The 24,388-nt window shown below is 46.2% G+C and overlaps 1 long non-coding RNA gene across 1 annotated transcript in view; it reads left to right on the forward strand.

Annotated features, from left to right (window-relative positions):
- The first annotated feature begins 3,874 nt into the window (after positions 1-3,874).
- The window catches only part of LOC138515450 (uncharacterized), a 38,257-nt gene continuing 17,743 nt past the window's right edge, over positions 3,875-24,388 (forward strand). Inside the window, exon 1 of the long non-coding RNA XR_011282010.1 lies at positions 3,875-4,045. This is a non-coding gene — a long non-coding RNA (uncharacterized lncRNA). The remainder of the gene's footprint in view (positions 4,046-24,388) is intronic.

Below are 24,388 nucleotides of genomic sequence, written 5' to 3' on the forward strand. Positions count from 1 at the left end.
ACTAATCATTTATGTCCCGCTTTGCCTTTCTGTGGATGTCTCTGGGCATATTCTATTAGCAGGGCTTACCGCTCAGACATTATACTTTAATGTTTCAGCTGAACAAGGATGGATGTTTTACTTTAAAGCACGGGGGAACGGTGAGTCTCGCTGCAGCTGCTTCCCCCTCTCACCGCTCACCTTACTTCTGTATTTAGTTGCTGTATTTTCTCCTCTTGTGCAGCTGTTTTCTGTCCTGTCTTTTTCTTTTTCTTTCCTTCTGGTACGGGTTCTTTCAGCTTCCTCGTTGCCAATTGTTATGTATTCATGTAGGGCTCAAATCATCCATACACAGACTAGCTGTGGAGCCCTGTAATTTGGTCCAGGAAGTCTTTATTGTACATATTTACATTTGTACAGGATCCAGTTTCTCTCAGTATGTACAATACCATTTCAGGTAATCCCGATAGACATGGAAGGTACACAGCATGTAGAGACAGGGAAAGAAAGGGACAGAACCCACTGGCCATCCTTACACACGCAGCTCAGGCCCCCAAATGTCATTCATAGAACACTCACTCACAGACCCACTCAACATTCTCCTGAGCTGTCATTCATGCATACAAAAACATTCTAATAGCATGCACTCCTGGCCAATGACAATACAAGACAGACTTGCATCACAACGTCTCCTTTCTATACAAAAGGACACATCACAACACAGAGTTGCAGGGCCCTGTGAGGCTGTGGGGCACAGCCTGGATGCCAGAGCACCGTGGATGCCGGTAACATCCTCGATGGTGGGTGCCTAGGATGGACTCAGGGCCCAGACCAGCAGGTACCTGCAGGGCTGTGATCACACAGCTTGAAGCCTGCAGGCCAGGGCCGCAGGACCGTGATCACACTGTGTAGGCCTGCAGGCCCACAATGAGAGACAGAGACAACAGAAGTTCCATAGTTGGAATCTGCTGCCGTTCTGCTGCATGTGCCTGCTGCACGTGCCTGCAGAGGCTTCTTTTATTAGCTTGGGCCATGATACAGTCATGGCCCATCTTAAAAGGGCAATACACGTGGGAGGGACACACATCAAACTCCTCCTTTTTCATAACGAACAAAAAAAATGTTGCTGAGACATACATGATTCCCCTCGCCCCCGTTACAGAACGACAATACTTATCACTTGGGAATAATGAGGTATACAGATAGTAAGATATGCCACTAACACATACGTAGCTACTCAGATAGTTACAGACATAAACCATACTAACGCAATCTAAACATACTCAACGGGGGACAGTTGTGGTTGGCGAACCGTCGGTGGAAGGGTGGCAGTTCTACCACATTTTACAAAACCCTTTATTAACCTGGGGTACAGAACTGCAACCACTGAATGACGCCATTGTTAGCTGCTGGCACCATATAGAGTGTTAGGGAGAATTCTCTCTTTAGGCTGAATTTCCTAACCTAGTGAGTCCCCCAGCAGCTTTGCTGGATTTCTGGAGTTTGTTTTTTTCTCCTGCCAAGAGTGAGACTCTTTTTCTCTCACTCTTGGACATGATTTATGGTGTTCCTTTGACTGTTAATGTGTTTTATGGGCTATGGGGTCCTTTACTCCATAGGGTCTCATGTGTTTTTACTATGTGTGTTACACAGCACCCTCTGTGCAGTAACACAGGGGTGTCATATTGACACCCCACCATAGACTCCATACCCTGGGACTGACTACTGTCTCCCAGGACATGTAAAGTCACCATTGGCTTTACTAGTCCCAAATTATTAACAGAAACTGGTACAAACCATCATATTGTGGACGTACTGGTCGGGGCAATTCGATTGCCCTGGGGTCTGTTAGTCGAGGGGGCACATCTCCGTCCCCCCTGATCAAGTTTTGGCTGGTGGCAGTGGATACTACTTTTTATATTCGACCGCGAATATATCCCTATGGGATTTTCCCATTGTTCGAGGCTACCAACTTTAATTATTTAATTCTCATAGCCTCGAACATACCGCTGGTTTATTTAATTAATATTAATTCGCTGGTTGGTATTTTTTGCCAGGACTCGATTCTAAAATGGCATTTGTGTTCTCTTCTGTGACTCCAACCCAAGTCGAGCCCTTTGTTCCACTTTTTGGCGGGCTTCTCCACAGAAGCCTCCAAAAGTGGTGCCACTCTGTCTAGGTACCACAGGGGGTGTGGGAGGGGGTTTAGGCACCCTGGACTGAGTTACCTTGGTAACTCAGGTCACACTCTTGTGTGATTGACCCAAGTGGTGAGCCGGCCGGCTCACCACTTAGCATGTTTGATTGACAGCTAGGCTGAGTGAATGGGGGTATGCTGCATAAAAGCAGGGCTTTGGGGACTGAAACTTAAAAAGTTGCCACAGGACCTCAGAATCCGACGAGGGAGAAGCTGAGCCGACCCACCACGACAACACCAGCGGTGGAGCCCTGCGGAACCGACTCACCACTTCCCGACGACAGAGAAGATCTCTCGGCTGGAGAGGCTTCTTCCCCCGGCTGGTGGGCACAACAAGTTTACCTTCTTCTCTTCGCACCCCAGACCGGCTTGTGGTTGAATTGCCTGTGCCAAGCACCCCAGCAACCGGATAGCCACTTACCACTGAACCGCGATTCAACGGACCGCTCCTTTTACCTGAGAAACTCTGCGGCTGGTTTCTTCCCTGGCAGTGCAACGGACTCCTGTCTTCCTCCCCGACGAGATCTTCTCTTCCCCCGGACGAAGCACTGACTTGCAACCACTGCCAGGAACAACTGCCCCCGCTGCAGTATTCTCACCACTTTAAGGTACCGTGTCCGCCAGGCCTCCCTTTCTAAAGATTGCTACAAGGTAATAATAATCCCTTAACCTTCTGGACTGGGCTGGCCGCCTTGACCCTCTAACTGGTCTCTTTCTTTGGTCCAACTCCTTTCTGAACCTTTTCAAGACTTTTGTGCACGTCAACCGTGTGACCTTGGACACATTTCGTTCTGATCCTCTGAAAGTGGATCCGGCTCTCTGAACTCTAACTTCACGGTTTTACTTTGCCTTCCTCTCTTGTTGAGTTCTTATGAAAGTGTTGGGACCTGTTTCAAATTGTACTCTGCTTTTCTCTCCCTTTTTAAAACGAATTATTAGAGTGCCATCTATGTTAAGCGCTCACCGCTGTCTGAAAACAAGTGGGGCTTAACTTAAGACTTGTCTAATATGCTTTTAAGGGAGTGTATATCTTTTAGTGACTGTGTTTTTGGATTGCTTACTATTAGTGCCTGTGTGTTTTTAAATAAATAATTATATCTCTTTTACACCAAGCTCTGGTCAGTGTTTACTTGTTCTATTGTGTTCTTTTGATCTATTGTGAATACTCTGTATACTGTCTAACTCTTCTTGAGGGAAGACTAACTGCTCAGCAACAGCTACCAAGTGAATCTGTGTGGTACAGACTGCTACCAAGTGGGTTTACTGCCAAACACCTGTAGTCCTAAATCTTTTTCAGTGGTCCCAGAGGGAACTGCACAGGTTTCTGCCTAACATAGAGCACAACTACTAAATGCAGGATCTTAGCTTCACATCACTGTTCTTTACTGAGACCACTTTAAGCATGTAGCTAATATGCAAGTGTAAACCCCTCTTCCGGTGGGGTTATAATGAATGAGCTGGTATCCCTGTTTACTGGGCCTTTGTTCATTTCTCTGTCTATTTCGTGCCTTTAACTGCATTTCATACTTCTGGCGTGAGGCAGTGTTTCTGTCAGGCATGGTATGACCCACCGGCAGGGGGAGCGGGGCTGGCTGTGAGGAGAAATCACCTCAGGTGCGGCTGTAGCTCCCCTGTTGGCAATCTGGAGTGGAAAGGCCCTGGGGTGGATAAAGCCGGCGGGAAGCCTCGGACGAAAGAGAGCACTGGAGGAACATGAGAAGAAGAGATGAGGACATTGGGATAGCAGCGACGTTACCCCTGTAGAGAAAAAAAACGGGATGTCCCATCGGCGGTCCCAAACCAGGGCCGGCAGCTCGCTCTCCCTTCCAAAGGGTCGAGGGCTGAGCAGTGCCAGTGCTGGGAACCGAAGTAGGTCGACAGTGTAGCGGGTGTCTGTCCCAATATGCCGGCACGGCTGTGTGCCACTGATCCAGGTCTCTATCCCCCCAGGTCGGGGTACGGCTGAGGTAGGAGGGGGATAAGTGGGGAAGGTGCACGCAGCTCTCAACCATTTGTCTCGCAAAGGCGGGTGAAATCACCCGATTTTGTTTTTGGCGGGTGAGACGCCCATTGGAATTAATGGGCGTGCAGGAGGCTTGGCGGGTGAGTCAGCCCTTTGCAAGGCGGTGACACCCGCCAAAAGCGGGTGAGTTGAGAGCTAAGCGCCAGGCAACACACACAGCTTATGCGCACACATGTTGTTGTGTTTCTTTTTCTTCTCTCACCGCAGCAGACAGACTTGACTGTGGTGGGGTCTGTGTTCGGCCTAAGAGACACACTGAGGCCGTGTTTAACAGGGTTCACTTAGGGGGCTGTTACGGAGGTGAACCCCCATCCAGTCAGATGTTTAGTGCCTTCCCAGAGGTACCCGTGATGACCGCAGTGTTTTGGGTGTTTTCTTCAACTCGCCCTATTTTACACGGCGCACCCGCTTCATGATACATGTCCTCACCCCTCCTCGTGGATAGCTAAGTGGCGGAGAGGGGTTTAGGAGTGTTGGATAAGGAAGACTAAGCCCCTGGGGTTTGCCTGGTGGCGTGACTGCTCACAATCCTGTTTGGTTATGGTGTTGGCAGGCTCTGCGCCTGTTTGTTCTATCCATGTTCACTGTGATTACAATGCGGGGTGTGAAGGCTCCCGTAGGGATTACAAACCCCACGTGTAAAAAGGGGGTAATTGAGCAGATATTTACCAGCCTAATCTAACCGTATGTGTGTGCGCCTGTGGCCGGAGTGTGGGGAATACATGTGGTAGTCTGCAGCTACCAGGAATGTAGAGCGTATTCTTTTAACAAAGGTGATGTACCATTTCTCTCAGGTGGCACAATGGATTATATTTAATTAGATAGTCACCAAGTGTGAGTTACTTTGTTCCCAAATGAACTAATTGATGCTGGTTAAATATGTATTAACCAAATGCGATTTACCTTGCCCCAAGTGGACCGAGTGATGCTGTGAAAATATTTATTTACCAAATGTGATTTCCCTTGTCCCAGGTGGACCAAGTGAGGCGGTGTAATTAACTTACCAAATCTGATGTACAGTGACCCAGGAGGACCAAGTGAGGCGGTGTAATTATTTATTTACCTTGCTTCCAAGTGAGCCAATGGATGCTATTTAAAGATTTACCAAGTATGATTTACATTCCTCCCAAGGAAACCAATGGATGCTATATAATTATTTAATTAACAAATGTGATTTACCTTGTTTCCAAGTGAACCCATTGGTGCTATCCAATAATTTACTTACAAAGGGTGATTTACATTGCTCCCAGGGGAACCAATCGATGCTATTTAATTATTTATTTACCAAATGGGATTTCCCTTGCCCCAAGTGAACCAATGGCTGTTATTTCATGATTTATTTACCAAACGTGGTTTACCTTGCTCCAGGTGGACCAATTGATGCTGTTTAATTATTTATTTTACCAAATGTGATTTACCTCGTCCTCAACTGAACCAGTTGAGGCTGTTTAATCATTTATTTACCTTATGTGATTTACCTTGCCCCAAGTGGCACAATGGAAGTCGTGTAATCAGTTATTTACTAAATGTGATTTTATTTGCGCCCAGGTGCCCGCTGGTGGTATTTAAGTGTTGGCTACCAGAGGTATTGGAAACAGGATATTTAAGGGTGTACTTAGTCCATGAACTGACCGAGAGTGCCTCAAACAGGGGCCCTGTGATGTAATATTACTCGGGCATACAGAGGATTTGGTTTTTCATCTTTTAGTTACATAAATACGGCTGCTAAAGGGCCAAATGAAATAAGGCTGTGACTGGTTATTTCACCCAGTGCTTTACTAATTACTGCTAGTCACCATGGAGGACCAGCCATTAGGAGATTGCTGATCCTCCCCACTGGGGGCTCCTGCACACAGGTGTCTGTCACAGTTCCTCTTATGAGGATAAAGCAATCATTCCCCTGGGTTTTCATTCGCACAGGTGTCCGATAAGGTGTCTGTATCCCTGACTCAGGACTCCTACAGGTTGCTGCTTAAGCTTTCTTTCAGAAACATAGGGAAGAACACCTTACACAGGCTAACAGCATCAACACACGTGTTTACGGGGTCCTTTTTAAGCAATTGCAGGACTGCAGGACACCGGTTCACTTTCCATCATTGTCCGTTCAGGAGTCACTTCACGGGTCCAGGCTCATTGATAATACAGTCCACGGCCGGCAAAACTGCACCTGGCAGGCACCAGGGACCACATCGGCTTAGTCCCTTGATGTTGGGGACAGGCAGCGAGTCGCAGGTAGAAGGACGTCCAGGCTGCGCCACGGTCATTTTCACAGTCCGTCCCTTTCAATATTGGGGCAGGGCAACAAGACGTGGGTAGCAGGCTGCCTAGGTTGCACCACATGATGTTGACAGGGCATGGGGCGACAGGATCACACTCACCCCCCTTTCTGGCCATGCTCCCCCAGTCAGGCATGTGTCATGCTTCCCCGATGGAAGCTATGGCATTCCTGGAGACTCGATTGAAAATGCCATCACGTTTTTCTGACGTTCTGTATTGAGCGGTCTAGTGTTTTCCAAGATGGCCGCCCGCTCCTTATACTGGTGACGGTTCTGTCAGTCCGACGCATTGCACCTTCTGTATTTTTCTTCCAACCTGCCAACGCTAGTGGTGTTTTCACTCTTTGAGCTAACGCTCCATTGTTATTCTCCTCTGCCTTTTATGCCCTCTTCTTTGCGGTCGTCCCTTCGATCACTTCTCTGACTCTTGTTTGTAGTTCTGCGCTTCTCTGGCGCCCCCTGTTCAGTTTTCCCCTACTGTCTTACCTGATTTCCGGTACGACTCTCGCCTTGCCCACGTGTCTCTTCACATCGGGCAGCTTCTTCCCAACTTCTCGGAATCTTCCGCTGACTACTCTCTTTCTATTTTCCTTCGGCTCCTCTGATCAGCCAGTATTCACTGCCTTACCTTCTGTTCCTCTGTCATTATGTTGGTGGGCCATTTCTCTGGATCACTTCTTCAGTTGTCCTCCTTTCAAATCCGTATCTGGTCATAAGGAACACTCCATTCTTCGCATCACATCCAGAAGGATCCATCCCAGGGTTTTTTCAGCCAGGAGGCATTTTCCCTGCTTTGGGGTTGGACTCCCAGGAAGCCTCGCGGTCTGGGGTCTACCTCCCGACAGCGTGGCTTCTAACGGAGGTCGGCCTTATTTACACGACAAGAAGAAGGCCAAGGAACCTAAGGAGTCTCGCAGAAGTAGAAGGACTGTAACCCAAGAAGACGCTACTGAAGAAAGAGGTGAGGAGGAAGGAGGGAAGGATTGTGTTAATTCTGACAGCGTGCAACACCCGGAAGTAAAGATGGCATCACTTGAACAGTATTAAGAACTGGTAGGAGCCATACAATGTTAAACTACTGAAGTACAGACCCTCCGTGCTGAGAATCAGACGTTACGTCAACAGGTTAATACCCGAGATGAGAATAGGGGGTATTTGCCTCCACTTCCTTTCCCTTTCGGCAAGTATGACGGAAATCCACGGTCTTTAAGGGAATTTCTGGACTCCTGCTTGATTTATTATACATTTCGCCCAAAGGCATTTGATTCAGATAGAGCAAAGGTGGGATTTCTAGTTTCAAATTTGGTCGGCAATGCTCTAGCCTGGGCAACCCCTCTTATAACCCAGTCGGACCCTGCTACTAATGATTATGCAGCCTTTACACAATTGTTCAAGACTCGCTTCGAAAGACCTGAGGTACAATTCTCATAGAACAAATAATTGACCTTAAACAGGGAACTCTGGATGTGCAAACATATGTTTCTTCCTTCATGAAGCTTGCTACTAATTCTGATTGGCCGGACTCTGCTCAAAAGACTCTGTTTCGCAGAGGTCTTCATAAAGATATAAAAGATGCGTTAGCCAGAACGGCTATACCTCAGTCATTCCAAGAGCTGGTTTCACTCGCTCTACAAATTGAATTCCGCTTAGGGGAAAGGTGGCAAGAACGGAGAAGGAATCCCACTGCACAGATGCCCATAGTACAGGCACCTGTTCCAGGAAATCGTACTGCCTCTCCACTGTTACAAACCAGAAAATACCACTATTACACCAATCAAAGGATACAGGTAGGTATTCAAAAAAGGATACAATTGGAGTCGTCCCTGAGTGACTTGGGGTGGAACGACGTCCGTCAATATTAGACCTTCCAACTAATGTCACTCTGGTTGGTTGAATTTGATAGCCAAAGAGAGTCATTAATGGAAAGGGCGTGTAAGGAACAAAAACCACCAGACTGTTGAAAGAAATAAAGAATGACTTTAGAAACTATTCCACAATCAAGTAACAACTATTAGTCTTTCTAAAGTACACTAACATGTTGATTAGGACAGTCACCATTAGAATCCAAGATTGGTCTCACAGAAATTGAAGGTAGTCCTACACTAGGCAGAGGAGTGGGATTGCAGCAAAAAAGGGAAGGAGGAACTCCCTTTAAATTAAAGGACAAGTCAGAAGAATGGACTCTGAGAGGAGGCGTAAACCGCTATTCAGAACAAGGAATTGGAATGGCTGAAAGCCAAATAACAAAGTTGTCGACTGTTAGCCCAGCCGACTGCTCCGAGTGGAATTGGAGCACATTAACAATGGTAAGATGCACCGTAAGAGGAACGCATTGTAAAGGCTGGAGTTACGAGGAACTGAACTCCAAGCTCCGGAACGCAGGAAACGGGATACTATCAGAAGCAGCGTTACCATGAACACTCCGGGTTAAATACTTGTTACGTGACCACTCATGTAGAACGCGTGAGCACGGACACAGTAATGTTGATTACGTTATCGGAACATCACGTGACAAGACCCGAGTGCATTGAATGAAGGTAATTCTAGCCGTATCTATCAACGTGCATGCAGTGTGAATCGAACGTTGCAATGCGCTGTGCCTTAATAAAAGCATTTCCCTGGAAGTTTGGCAAATAGTCACCAGTGAGTATAAAACGGCCTGGCAGTTCTATGGGCCATGTGGGCAGGTGACATCAGCTGTCTGGGCATTCTCTGTGTGGCAGCCGACGTGCTGGGTTTGACTGGACTGACAGGCATGACAGTGCCATCCCCCAAAGAGCGCCCCACCCCTCTGGTGGCATGGAAACGGCGCAACAGCAAAGGTGCATGGATATTAGACAATGGTTCCCAGGATTGATCTTCAGGGCCGAATCCCTTCCAATCTATGAGGTAGTGGGGAACACCAGCACGCATTTTCATGTCCAAAATGGCTCGTACCTCATACTCGTCGGAGCCTTTCACAGAAACCGCCAAAGGTCGAACAGGCAAACGAGTCCCAGACACATAAGGCTTTACAAGAGACACGTGGAAAACAGGGTGTATCCGCCAGCGTGAGGGCATTTCCAAACGTACTACTGCTGGATTGAGCACTTTGGTGATTTTGTAAGGCCCAATGAAACGTGGTAGAAGTTTCCGTTTCCCTGGTATCTTAAGGTCCTTGGTAGATAACCAGACAGACATGCCGGCTTTGTAGAGCGGAGCAGCAGTCCTACGTCTTTCCGCGTAGTACTTGGAGCGGGTTTGTGCTTTCTCCAGATGCTTTTTAACCCTGCCATGTAACGCGGTTAATGCCGTCAACTTGTCGGCTGCCCCAGGGACATTCCTAGGAGGCCCTAAGTCCACGGGAATGGATCTGGGATGTTGTGCATATAGGGCATAGAACGGAGAGGCGCCAGTTGAGGAATGCACAGAGTTGTTGTATGCAAACTCAGCCGCGGGCAGCACCGAATGCCAAGTAGTTTGGTACTGTAAACATAAACACTGTAAATATTGCTCCATAGTACCGTTAACCCGTTCCTTTTGTCCATCGGTCTGAGGATGGTAGGAACTGAACATGCGCTCGTACATAAGATGGGCGGAAGTTAGTGCCTTCCAAAAACTTGATGCAAATTGCGACCCCCTATCGGTAATCACCACAGACGGCAATCCGAAGAACCGAAAAACATGCTTCAGAAACAAATCGGCAAGGACATTTGAACTGGGGATGCCCTGACAAGGTATGAATAAGGCCATTTTGGTGAATCGCCGGTGCTCTGGCGATTTGAAGGAGCTTATTCACTTTTGGAAACCTTTACCCTCACCTACCCGGCACTGCGAGCAGGAACGAAGCTCCTGTCGGCTTTCCTGCGCTTCCTGGAGGAGGCGGGACTACAGCGGGCACGTGACTCATCACGTGACACAGGCCGCCCTCAAAAGAACGAGGCTACCACCCTTGCGGCGTTAAGCCCGGAGGGGTAAAGGGCGTTGGCTGTTGTGCGGCTGTTTGGCGCTGGAGGCGCACAGGTCAAACATTAGATCGACGGATAAACAACATCTGGGTAACTGTACCCAGAGCTGAGCTTGGAGATCGGCTGAACACCGTACACCGGCCAAACCAGGTGAGCAAACCTCGCACCCTTAGCAAACACTCTACTCTATTCAGTAACGAACGCCAAGCAACAGCGTATAACGTTGGACTTAAAACCAGCTGGGTGGGGTGTTGTCGAGAGTTGCAGGAGGCCAGACACCTTAGATCCCTAAACCCTAATCCCCCACAGCTCAGAGCATACTCCTAAACTGAGCTGAGCTAACTATACATCTGCCAAGTCTAGGGTACTCTTATTAAAAAGAGAATGGCCGATCCACAAGGCCAGATCGGAAAACTTAACGCGGACTCAGCAGCATCGTCCAAAATGTCGTCTGCTGGTCGCCCACATGTGGAAAACCTGACACACCCACACACAAGATCACAGTTACGAAGATGGAACTCGCTGGCCATCTCAAGTAAATCCCCACGGCCGCAGCCGATCTATCGTAAACCCGAACGCAAGTCAGACTGCGACGGTGATTACACGGGGTAGATAAGCTGTCTATCACCAGCATCTGAGTCTGAAAATAGACAAGACCTAGATAAAGACCTAGATCAAATACAAACAAGAGAAGAACTATCAAAAACTCCTAATGTTAGGATCAATAAACAGCGACACATCATAAGTCCGCAGAACGCGGGCCACAATCGGATAGCAAGTTGCCCAGCTGTGATAGGTCTCGCTCCCTCTAACACAAACCAAGTCCCAGAAAATGACCCCTCAAACGTCCAATCGAACAACGAAATCTGTGACGCCGAGCTAGGCACGAATGGTTCTCCTTGCAATTCAACTCTACAAAGCGACAGGAGCCAGGGCACGACCCACGATGAATGTAGCACTCCATCACAGGCTACTGAGATGGGAATGTCAAAGGAAAGCTCACATATCAATAGACATGATTCCTCCACATCCACCCCGAGGAGCTCACTAACAAATGGAGAAGAACATCTGTACCCAACTCAAAAAACGGGACATACGGACGACTGGGTCGGTGCCTCAAAAGACGATGAGGTCTTCCACCAAGTACATCATGATATAATCGAGACCCTTCGCATCAATGAGCCAATCGCTACGGGATCCAACAGGAGGAACTCACTGGAGGTCGTTAACAAGATACTAAATGACATCACCTTAATAAATAAAGCACGAAGCGCCACAGCAAAAGACAAACCAGTCACTTTGAACAAAGAGCCCAGTGTCTCCGAGGCCATTGAAGACATTGTAGATGTAATGAAGGAGACCTTGGGAGCTCCGCCCCTAACACAATGGAAAAACGCCTATGGGAAACGCAGGCGCATTGATCACAGCCTATCTCCGACCCTTCCATGCTCACAGAGAAAAGGTACCAAGAACTCTACACAAAATTTAATGAGACCATCAACTCCACCATCTAGACACGGAGGCCTCTCAGAAATGGCACAATCACCCACCCCTCTCCTGTCATCTTCGTCTGACTCTTCTTATTCAGAGTCTCAGCTCAACAAACCAAGTTGCCACAGACCTCGAATACCCCAACTCCCACTAAAAAAACACGCGGAGTCTTCTTCTGATATAGTCAGCTGCATTATGAAAGAAATACAACCGCTTGTAATGTCCTCTCTTGCAATATCTATAGCTCCGTTTCTAAAATTGTATGAGCAAGTAGATGGGAACCTCAGAGACCTGTCCACACTAGTTGCAATGATCAACTCAAAACTGGTAGGTCTGGACATGGAAACCACATTAACAAATCAAGCGCAACAAGACTCTAACAAAAGAATTGAGGCTCAATTGAATACTCTCCTGGACCAAAGGAAATCCAACGGATCGGAAAAAAAGGTACTGGCAGAAATCGCCAAAGAAGCACTCAACCTCTTGAAAACAAGGAAAACTCCAACGCAGTCTGCTAACGACGAACACCTTAGCATCCGTCCGGATTCTCAAGAGCTGACATGTACGAACAACAAAACAAGTCCACAGGCGTGCACCAACCTGGAGCCCAACCTGAATAAACAAACTTCTCCACTGCAACAAGTCGAGAGCACAATAATCGAAAGCCAAGGGGCGACTAGCCCCCTGCCTCCAACAATAGATCTAACCAAAGATGACACCACACAGTAGACTTGTCTACACGACGATACAAGATCGCTGGAGACAAGTAACCCTGTAGTACATGACAACGCATCAAAAGCCATTCCATCTAACATGCAACCACAGGCTCAACTAAATAAGCCTTGCTTTCAAACAATCCTAGACACAACAAGATCGATACTAAATCCAGCCTCCCTCGACCCACAAACACCGACTACCTCAACTAACATCGAGAAACGTGCCAGACTACAAGATTGCCCCCCTGGGCACCTCGACACTGAACCTGAAAGACACAAAGGAATCTTCGCGATCTTTAAACAAAATTCTAATCAGACTACGAGGACTCATCCAAACCAAACTAGAAAGGAACCTCAAATCAAAAAAACAAAAAATCAACGCACCAAGAACACACGACGCGGAAACAACTCCAGAAAGTTCTTACGCAACATAAAAACAGTAAACGTAACCGTAAACCAGAACATAAAATCTGTGGATCTAACCCCGAATAAAAAGATCACAGAAAAGGAGACAACAAGCGAGCACGCAAATCAAAATAGCGAGGAATCTGACAAGGAAGCTGACCTACTGAACGAGTTGATAAATATGTCAACGTACGAGGACACGGACGAATTGGAGCCAATCGATCCGAAGACTTCAATTGGGTCACCTTCTAGTTCTAACGACCTTTTACGAGACACAGTAAACAGGACCACTGAACAAAAATCAACAGATACATTGTTGCCCTCACAAGTTTCTATGTTACAAGGAATTTGCACAATGATCCCCAAGAATGTAAACATCGAAAAAGCATCACCGGTGAAGGCAAGTCCTATCTTCCTCACTCTGACAGAAAGACGGGAAAGGCTGCTTAAGAAAAGCGAGGATAGAGACTGCCAAAAGACAAAAAATCTCAAAAGCCTAATAGAACCAGACCGCAAGAACGAAAATCGGGAGCTTCATGATGACGTCCGAAAGTTTGCACCAAACAAGTGCTATGGAAAAGGACCCTTGGCAATCAAAGCTCCCGCAACAAAACAAGCGGCTGGCGATTACAAAAGAATTATACCCCACCAAATTGAACAATTAGGCATTAAAGCACCCATACTCACCTACAAAATAAAGATAGAAAGACTAGAAAGTCAAGACGACGTGATCATGAATCGCAACAATGTTCTACGACTACTCCACTGTGTCCCGCGTCTGAGAACAATACAATCGTATGACATTAAAACAGTGGAATTCCCACGAGAAGGTCAAAACGACCTAGTTATACTACATCTAAAATCAAAAATTATAACCAATAGCATCTTGGATGCTATACCTGAGCTGTTGTCGCTCGGATTTGACACTATGGAACTAACCGACCAAGATACCCACAAAACTCACTTCAATAAAATTATAGAACTACAGCCAGTTTCATCCTTCTGGAAGAAAAGCAACGAAGTGAGGAGTCCGGAGAAAATGCAAGAGGCTGGCCAACAAAACAGAAATCAGTGCACCAACAATGTCTGCGGCCTGAGAAAAGTGGAACACGTCCAAAACGACTCGTTGGAACAAATCCAAATCACAGTTGCTGGCACCAAAGCTCTCAACAAGAAAAAAGGCACAGGGGAACTAGAAAACAACGAACATGATTCAACGGACAATTGGGGGTGGCTCGCAAAGGCCCTGAACAAAACAACTCAAAGCTAACGCCAACTAGAAAACTCGCCCCTAACAACTAAGTTTGGATCCTGGAACACCAGAGGATTTGTGCACCTATTCCAAGAGAGTTGCTTCCCAGAGCTGGATGTCGTGTACCTCCAGGAAACGTGGCTGGATAACTGCCCCATTGCTGGAGATTATGAGATCGCCTTTAATCCAGCCATCAAACAACTGATGGGTAGGCCCATGGCAGGCCTTATCACAATGATCAATAAGGGATCTGGATATCAAATCCTCAACACTGAAAACGTGACTCCACATATTCAGGCAACGACAATTGCTCATAATTACGAAGAAAACAAGAAAACCCATATCCTGAATCTATACTGGAACCACAAGACTATAAGTGGTAATGGATACATAGATCAAGTTACAACTATAATAGATGATTGGCTTGAAACAGACGTTGGTGCTGATATTGTGATCTGTGGAGACTTGAATATGAATTGCCTAACAGCTAACAATGAATTGAATCCAAAAAATCCCAACAAAACACAACTCGCCAGTCAATGGGTGACAGAGATGGAGCTAAGAAATATCATGCTGATGAACGGAAACTTAGCAGGAGACATACCAGCCCAACCTACCTGGTCCAGAGGCACCCAACGATCGACGCTTGACTACTTTTACGTCAGCGAGAAAATACATCAACATGCAACATCCCTCATGGTGCACCCTATGACCAATAGTGATCATGACTTAGTCATCCTGACATGTACCAAAGATTATGGACTCAAACCCACAACTTGGACATTTCCGGTAATGATCGAATCCAACAGGGTGAGACTGAAACTAAAGAAAACAGAGGTCAAAAACATACTAACTACATACGTAGACGATCAAAAGGAGACTGAATACATCCATCACTATAAAGAAAAACATCAAGGATCCAAAGCTCCTGGCTTTGTTGCCAGACACAAATTTGATCTAGAGTTGAGAAAAAGAAAGAGAGAACTAAGAGCGCAAATAAGAAATCTATCGAAAACGAACTTCAAAAGCTACTTAACTGCAAAAAGGAACTGTAAACAAAAGTACAAAAATTGGTTACGATCACAGAAAGCAGTTATGATGCAGAACGATTCAGAACTAATAATGCAAAAACTGCAAAACAAAAACTCCTCTGATTTCTGGAAGATAATAAACAACGCAGGAGCCCCACAAATGGCATTACTTACAAATGCAATTCCTGAAGCTGAATGGATACAACACTTCTCGAAGTTATATAGCAAAAGAACAACTGTAGCTGAGTCACCACCATCCACTTTAGAAAAATGGAAGCTGGAATTCGACAAAAACGACATTGAGGAGATAATAAAAAGAGCTAGCTCCTCCAGAGCCCCAGGCCCGGATGGTCTAACAAACCACACAATCAAAGAAAATCCAGAGCTGTGGGCAGAGCTATGTCACACTATGTTCAAAAGAATAGCAGCTAACTGCAAGAGTCCGGACTCATGGAAACGCGCAATAATCATTCCTATCTTCAAGAAAGGGAATCGATCTGATCCAACAAACTATCGACCCATTGCGCTGCTAGATGTGTTAGGCAAAGTGTACGCGACTCTTTTACAACAACAACTTGTAAAATGGGCAGCTGACTCAAAACATCTGGACCCACGTCAGACCGGCTTTGTCAAAGGTGTAGGCTGCTCCCTGAATCTTCTCTTAATCAACCTCCTTAAAATGGAAGCAATAAGAACAAGAACCCAAGTGCATCTAGCATTGATAGACTTCTCACATGCCTTTGACAGTATAGATAGAGAACTACTATGGGAGAAAATGAAGAAGTGGGAATGTCCAAAAGATCTGATAGCGGCCATCAAAGAGCTACACACTGGCACAAGCATCAAAATCCGTCTGGACCAAAAGGGCACCCTGTCCAAAGCGATAAATACCTATAGCGGGGTCAAACAGGGTTGCCCACTGGCTGCTATAATATTCAATCTATTCTTATCGGACATCGGAGACGCAATTGACAGCGTGCGCTCCTTCTCTCCAAAAATACACGGAGCACCGTTAAGCTGGATGCTCTATGCCGACGACCTAATACTGCTAGACGTAACACCCATAGGCCTACAGCGAAAGATTGACGCAGTAGACCTCTATGTGAGAGCTAATGGCCTACAAATCAATAAAAAAAGTGTGAGGTGTTAACATTGCAAAACTTGAAAACAACAAAGCACAAAAAACCTAAATGGCATCTGGGAAAAGAGTGGTTAAACAACACAACAAACACAAGATACCTAGGCATGCAAATTAATTCGAGCCTGAACGACAGTCAATGGGAACAGATAGCCAAATCCAAATGTCGGCAATTTGCATGCCAAGCCAGCGTCTTACACAAGAAATACGGTAAATTTTCAATAAAACCGGTAAGGAACTTTTACTCCCAAAACGTAGTGCCGGCCCTGATTTTTGGTGCTGAAAATGCCCTCGGATGCTGCGCAGATGTCTGGTCTACCTTAGAAAACATCTTAAGGGTAAGAGTTCTGCAACTACCAAAGGGTACATCAACTGCTTGCATCAGATACGAGCTAAACCTAACATCAATCAATGCACGAGTCAGTTGGAATCTGCTGAGCCTCTTTAGAAAGATAACCATAAAGAAAGTGGCCCTACAATTCGAAATACTACAAAATTCCAGCAAAGGAAATCCCAACTGTCTGCTATCAATGTGGTATAAACGCTGCGAGGAAATTATGGCTTTTTATGACATCAACCTAAAAACCCTACACGACAATCCGAATGCAGCAAAAACAAAGGTCTGGCGATTAGACTGGATCGTGACTGGGAACCTAAGATCAGCCAACAACTTAATGAAGGAGGTGCAGAGTGAAGCAAGAAATCTAAACACCCTACAGCCTTATATCGAACTGTCCCCAGACAACGGCAGCAGAGCCTTGTTTCTACACTTCAGATTAAATGCATTCAAAACAAGGGAGTGGACTAGAGAGCAACGCAAAGTAGAAGAACCCAATGCAGCCTGCAGATTCTGCAACAAGAAGGAAGAAACTCTAAAACATTTAACACTCGAATGCAAAAGCCTACATCGGGAGAGAACATTGACATTAGGGCCCCATTTAATGAAATTTCAAACGCCAAGTGCGGACGATTGGTGGCAAGCTCTGTTCGACAGTCGGGAAAAACACCTGCATCATGCGTTAATTCGCTTTTTGAGCCTGTTGAAAAAACTACTGATATAACACCTAAAACAAGGACAAAATTGTGAGAGTGAAGCAAAGGCGAAGGATTGAAAGCGACTTACAAACTCATGATGCTAAGGTGCCACCAGACGAGAGATACCCGAACACTCAAGGAGAGAAGAATGAACTAACTGTAGTGAAACATTCATCTCCTTTCTCTTTTTAAAGGCATCTTATGCCAATAAAATAAAAAAAAATAAAAAAAAAAAAAGTAATCAACCACAACCCAAACTGTATCATATCCATGAACGGGAGGTAAGTCGACCATGAAATCCATGGATACCATATACCAGGGTTTATGTGGCACAGGTAAAGGACGCAACAGCCCCATAGGTTTGCTTGGCGAATCTTTGCATTGTGTGCATAGGGCACAGGAAGAGACATTGGGCCATATTACGAGTCCGGCGGTAACCGAGGCGGTAAAACCACCTGGTTACCGCCATACTCGTATTACCATTCCGCCTCCGTGATTCCCGGAATTACCGGGGCATTACAACCCTAGTTTCCCGGGAATCACGGAGGCGGAATGGTGTTAATCCCCACTCCCATTGAGTCCTCTGGGACTCAAAGGGAATGGGGATCATGGAAACACCGGCAGCATCTCGTAATGCTGCCGGTGTTTCCTCGTCCGCCTGCAGCCGGGCGGTGTTAAACCCGCCAGGTCAGACCTGGCGGGAACATCACCTCCCGCCTGCAGGAGTTGTCATCGCCCGGCATGGAAACAACAGTGGCGGCGAGTTTACCGCCACCGTTGTTTCCATAACGGGCAATTTGTAATGAGGCCCATAGCCTACCACATCCCTTGCCATTTTTGGCCACCAACACCATCTTTGCAGTAGGTCCAAGGTCTTTTTCTGGCCTGGATGGGACGCTACCAGGGAGTCATGACCCTAACTCAGTGCTTTGGTACAGGTTTTCTCTGTGGGTAGGTACAAAACATCATTGATATAAAGGAGACCGCCTCCGGTTTCTGGATTGAGATTATGCACCTCCTGAGGGTTCCCTGAAACCCAATCTAATACATCCTGCTTCAGAGAGGGTTGTGCGGAACAGCTGCAAATAACATTGTCTGCCAATAACGGAGGTTTCTTTGTGTCTGCATCGTCAATACCTGTGTGGAGCCGGGATAGTGCATCCGCTTTGTTATGGTCTCTGGAAGGCCGGTACGAGATGCGGAAATCAAATTGGGCAAAAAACGAATGCCATCGAGCTTTGTGTGCGGTAAGACACTTCATGGTTTTGATGGCTTGGAGATTACGGTGATCTGAATAGACAAACACCGGATGCATTGCCCCAAGGAGATGATGTCGCCATGTAAGGAAGGCGTCTTTGATAGCTAATAATTATTTCTCTGTTACTGTGCTGTCCCTTTCATAGGGAGCCACCTTACGAGAGAAAAACGCCACAGGATGTTCCACCCCAGTGTCGATACATTCCTGAGAAAAGATAGCACCAATGGCCAAACTAGAGGCGTCAGCTTCTACAATGTATGGTACATCCGGATCAGGATGTTGTAGGACTGGGGCCGTGGTGAATGTCTCTTTGAGCAGATCGAATACCGTCTGTGCCTCTTGCGTCCAGTGAAACAGTTTCTTTGGACTTGTCAATGCTGTAATGGGTGCAACCACTTTAGTGAAAGACTGAATAAACCTTCTGTAAAAGTTTGCAAAACCAAGAAATGATTGTAGGGATTTGATGGAGTTGGGCACAGGCCAATCAAGTATGGTTTTAACCTTGGAACGGCTCATTCTCACTCCCTGACTGGTAATGTCATAACCCAAAAACTCTACTTCTTGGGTGTGGAGTACACATTTTTCTGCCTTCACATAAAGATGATTCTCTCTCAACCTCTGAAGGACTTTGGAGACATGTGTGATATTGTCTTCAATGGATGCTGAATAAATCAGTATGTCGTCTAGGTACATGACTACGAACTGATTAATGTAGTCTCTAAAGATGTCATTCATAAAATACTGGAAGGTCGCGAGGGTGTTGCACAAGCCAAAAGGCATGACAAGGTATTCGAAAAGACCATACCGGGTCTTAAAAGCGGTCTTCCACTTTTTGCCTTCCCTAATACGCAGAAGGTTGTACGCTCCCCGTAAGTCCAGTTTTGTGAAAATGACTGAAGTGCCCAACTGATCCAATAGGACATTGATTAAGGGCGGAGGATACTGATTTTTTTATAGTTATTGCATTGAGAGCCCTGTAATCAATGCAGGGCCTCAAGTGTCCTTTTTCAGGGATAAAAAATAAAGGAGAAGCCGCCGGAGATTGTGAAGGACGTATGAATCCGATTTGGAGGGCTTTGTCAATATAATCCTTTAGGACTGCATCCTCCCGTTGAGTGAGTGAATACACACGACCTGTTGGTGTCTTAGCACCAGCAACCAGTTTGATTGGACAATCATATTGTCTATGGGGTGGTAACAGTTCCGCCTTGCCCCTGTCAAATACATCTGCATAGTCGATATATTCCTTAGGCACCGAAACCTTGTTCGGAACAAGTGCACCTATTCTTGGGACCCCATCAAGAAAAGCCAGGACAGGTGTGTGGACCACCTCTGATTCCTGGAAACATTTCGCATTACAATAATCAGAGGGGTATTGGATGTGACTGGTGACCCAATCTATGACAGGATTGTGTAACTTAAGTCAAGCTAGACCCAGTATCAACGGGTACTGTGGTGCAGAGATCACGTCAAAAACCATGTTTTCAGTATGACCATCGGGTAGGGACAGCTAAATGGGTATGGTTTCTTCTGTGACCAAACCAGAAGATAAAGCTGAACCATCAACAGTATTTACTGATTCTGGAACCGGTTTACCTACCATGGGAATAGCAGATTGATTGGCAAAGGTAACATCAATGTAGCTATTAGATGCACCAGAATCTACTATAGCCTTGGTTTACACGGTGATGCCATTGAAACTTAAAGACACAGCTACTGCTATGGAAGAGGTCAAATACAAGGTGGAGTCCATTTTGGCACTCGACAGAGGGACCCCCACTATTGCCGAGCTTTGGCGTTTCCCATCTTTTTGACTGGTTTCTTGGGGCATGAAACCAGTAAATCTTCAGCAGAACCACAGTACATGCACAGATTGTTTTTGCTATGGTTTTCACACTCAGCAGCAGATAGGCAACCACGAATAGCTCCAATTTGCATTGGTTCGGGTTCGCTAGCAGCGGACTGGGATACTTCGGGACGACCAGGTGCGGAAAAGAAGGGTTTCTTTTCCCCTTTCCTAGCGGATCTCCGTGCATCAATTTGAAGGGGTAAGGTCTACTTGTTCTGTGAACCCTGTAGGGACTATGGGAACTGTTGACAAGGTGTCTTTTAATTCCTCTGACAAGCCTTTGTAAAAAACTGCAGTCGTCTTGCCTTCCGGCCATTGCGTTTCTGCTGTCAGTTGGTTGAATCGAGCGAGATAAGCCAGGAAGGACTGAGTACCTTGCTGTAAATACAACAGTTCTAAATCTGTTGCCTGGATTGCATATCACATATTGAATACTTTACTCATTGCTGATAACAGCTCATCACAATCCTATAACAATGGGCTGTTGGACTCAAGTAACGGGTTCGCCCACGCTGCAGCAGTGCCCCCTAGATGTGACAGTACAAATGCTGCCTTTTTGACTGTTAAAAGAAATAAAGAATGACTTTAGAAACTATACCACAATCAAGCAACAACTATTAGTCTTTCCAAAGTACACTAACCTGTTGATTATGACAGTCACCCCTAGAATCCAAGATGTCAGTCGATATCCAAATAACAACGACTGGGAAGGAAGTTAGTAAGGGAACTAACCCGAACGGAACGAGGGCCACACTAGAGTCGGGTTGGTGCACCCAGGGTAGCGTTCATAAAGTCCAGTGCACTTAGTCCTGCATGGAAAAACCCAAAGGTGTAGTGGAAAAATTGTGATTAAGGTTCCAGGTAAATGATGACTGATAATGCCCTTGTGGGATTCGTGAGGTAAGGAGTCCGGAATGACGGATAATGCCCTTGTGAGATCTGTGAGGTAAGGAAGTCCAGATTGATCTCACAGAAATTGAAGGTAGTCCTACACTAGGCAGAGCAGTGGGATTACAGCAAAAAAGGGAAGGAGGAACTCACTTTAAATTAAAGGACAAGTTGGAAGAATTGACTGGGAGAGGAGGCGGAAACCGCTATTCAGAACAAGGAATTGGAATGGCGGAAAGCCAAATAACAAAGTTGTCGACTATTAGCCCAGCCGACTGCTCCGAGTGGAATTGGAGCACATTAACGATGGTAAGATGCACCGCAGAAGACACCCGATGTAAAGGCTGGAGTTACGAGGAACTGAACTCCAAGCTCCTGAATGCAGGAAACAGGATACGATCAGAAGCAGCATTACCATGAACACTCCGGGTTAAATACTTGTCACGTGACCACTCACGTAGAACGCGTGAGCACGGACGAGTAATGTCGATCACATTATCGGAACATCACGTGACAAGACCTGAGTGCATTGAATGTAGGTAATTCTAGCCGTATCTATCAATGTGCAGGCAATGTGAATCGAACGTTACAATGCGCTGTGCCTTAATAAAAGCGTTTCCCCGGAAGTTTGCCAAATAGTCTCCAGTGAGTATAAAACGGCCTGGCAGTTCTATGGGCCATGTGGCCAGGTGACATCAGCTGTCTGGGCATTCTCTGTGTGGCAGCCGACGTGCTGGGTTTGACTGGACTGACAGGCATGACATCCACAGGGAGAGGAACCAATGCAAATAGGTACCACAAGAGGCCCACTGACCACCGAGGAAAGAAAGAGAAGAAGGGATCTCGGTCTCTGTATGTACTGTGGGTCACAGAAACATCTCTTACAGAATTGCCCCGAGGTACCCCCCCGGCGACAGGGAAACGCTACCCCCCGAACCTGAACAGGGAAAAGTCTGGGGAAAGAAGTCAGACTCCCTGCATAAATCATCTGCTGGTACCCTCTAATGAAGACACACGCCTGATGGTTTTCCAAGTGCGCCTTACAGTCGGTAAACCAGAATATTGGGATGTGATGGCTATGTTGGATTGTTGTGCCGCTGGCAATTTTATTGACATACAGTGGGCAGAGAAGAATGGTCTACCCTTCCGCAAGCAGACAGAGCCAGTCCCGGTTGAAGGAGTTGACGGCAACTCTTTATCTTCTGGTCCTATTCGGTATGAAACAGGGCCAGTTCATGTAAAACTGTTCCAACATCAGGAGATGGTGGGTTTTGATCTCATCCGAGTTGTGCACTTCCCCGTAATACTGAGAATGCCTTGGCTACGCCGCCATCCATAATCCTACTATCGACTGGAAAGCGAATACATCCATTTCCAATCTTTATTTTGTTCAGAATCAAACTCTGCAGGATCCTTGTCAGCAGCTTCAATATATTTGGTTCCTTCATATTATCAGGATTTCATGGAAGTATTTTTGGACCATCAACCTCATACCCTTCCTTCTCACAGAAATGAAGATTGTACCATCAAGACAGTGCCAGGAGCTTCAATACCTTTTGGCAGGATGTTCCCCCTCTCTTTACCCGAACGCCAGGCTCTTAAGGAATACCTAGATAGCAACCTTCATCATGGACTCATTCAAGAATCCAAGTCTCCAGCCGGGGCCTCTCTGTTCTTCATTCCTAAAAAAGGATCCTCCGAATTAAGGCCTTGTATTGACTATCAAGGATTAAATCAATTATCTATCAAAGACCGTTATCCTATGCCTTTGATAAAGGAGGTTCTGCAAGCTGTTCAAGGAGCTATTATTTTCACGAAGCTTGACCTAAAGGGTGCCTACCATTTACTCAGAATCCGGGCTGGTGATGAATGGAAGACTGCATTCCGGACACCCTTGGGTCATTTTGAGTACAAAGTAATGCCCTTTGGGTTGGTTAATGCTCCTGCAGTATTTCAGCGTTTCATTGACAAACGTTTTGCTGATCTACTGTTTACCACAGTAGTGGTTTACCTGGACGACATCCTGGTATTCTCTAACTCATTCAAAGAGCATCACCAACATGTACGAGAAGTACTCAAGAGACTCTTGCAAAATCAACTTTTCATCAAACCGGAGAAGTGTATCTTCGACTCTCGCTCGGTATCTTAGCTGGGGTTCATACTGTCGAGAAAGGGGATTCGCATGGATCCGGGGAAGATAAAAGCCATCTTGCAATGGCCTACACCCAAGAACGTTAAAGATATTCAGCGTTTTTTGGATCTAGGCAACTTCTACAGGCAATTTATCTCTGGATTTTCTAATTTGGTGCCTCTCATTACTGCTCTCCTGAAGAAGAGTGTACCATTTGCATGGTCATCTGTAGCTGATCAAACATTTCTTATACTAAAACAGGCTTTTACCTCAGCTCCCATATTGATACAACCCAACCAAGCTCACCCTTTCATAATTGAGGCTGATGCTTCAGGCGGAGCGATTGGAGCAACATTATTGCAAAGGTATAGAGACGATAAGGAACATCCAGTGGCATATCTATCATGCACCCTTACTCCCAGCGAACGGAATTACTCTGTGATAGAGAGAGAGCTTTTGGCAATAAAACAAGCCTGTGAAGAGTGGCGTCACCTGTTACAAGGAGCAATACATCGCTTTACAGTCCGAACAGACCACAGGAATTTGAAGATTCTTCAACAGATGGAGTGCAGAAATGCCAGACATGCCAGATGGGCGTATCTTTTCTCCCAGTTCGATTTTGACATTACGCACATCCCAGGGAAGGCAAACGTTCTTGCTGACGCTCTATCTCGCAGCCAAGGTACGGACATCGAATCCAGTGTGGAACCAGAATTGTTGCTGTCTAGCAAAGCCTTTTGGACCATTGCCAATACCTTCCTCAATGATACCA

The sequence above is a fragment of the Ambystoma mexicanum genome, chromosome 6q (genome assembly GCF_040938575.1).
Source record: "Ambystoma mexicanum isolate Mex_15411 chromosome 6q, UKY_AmexF1_1, whole genome shotgun sequence".
Taxonomy (NCBI): Eukaryota; Metazoa; Chordata; class Amphibia; order Caudata; family Ambystomatidae; genus Ambystoma; species Ambystoma mexicanum.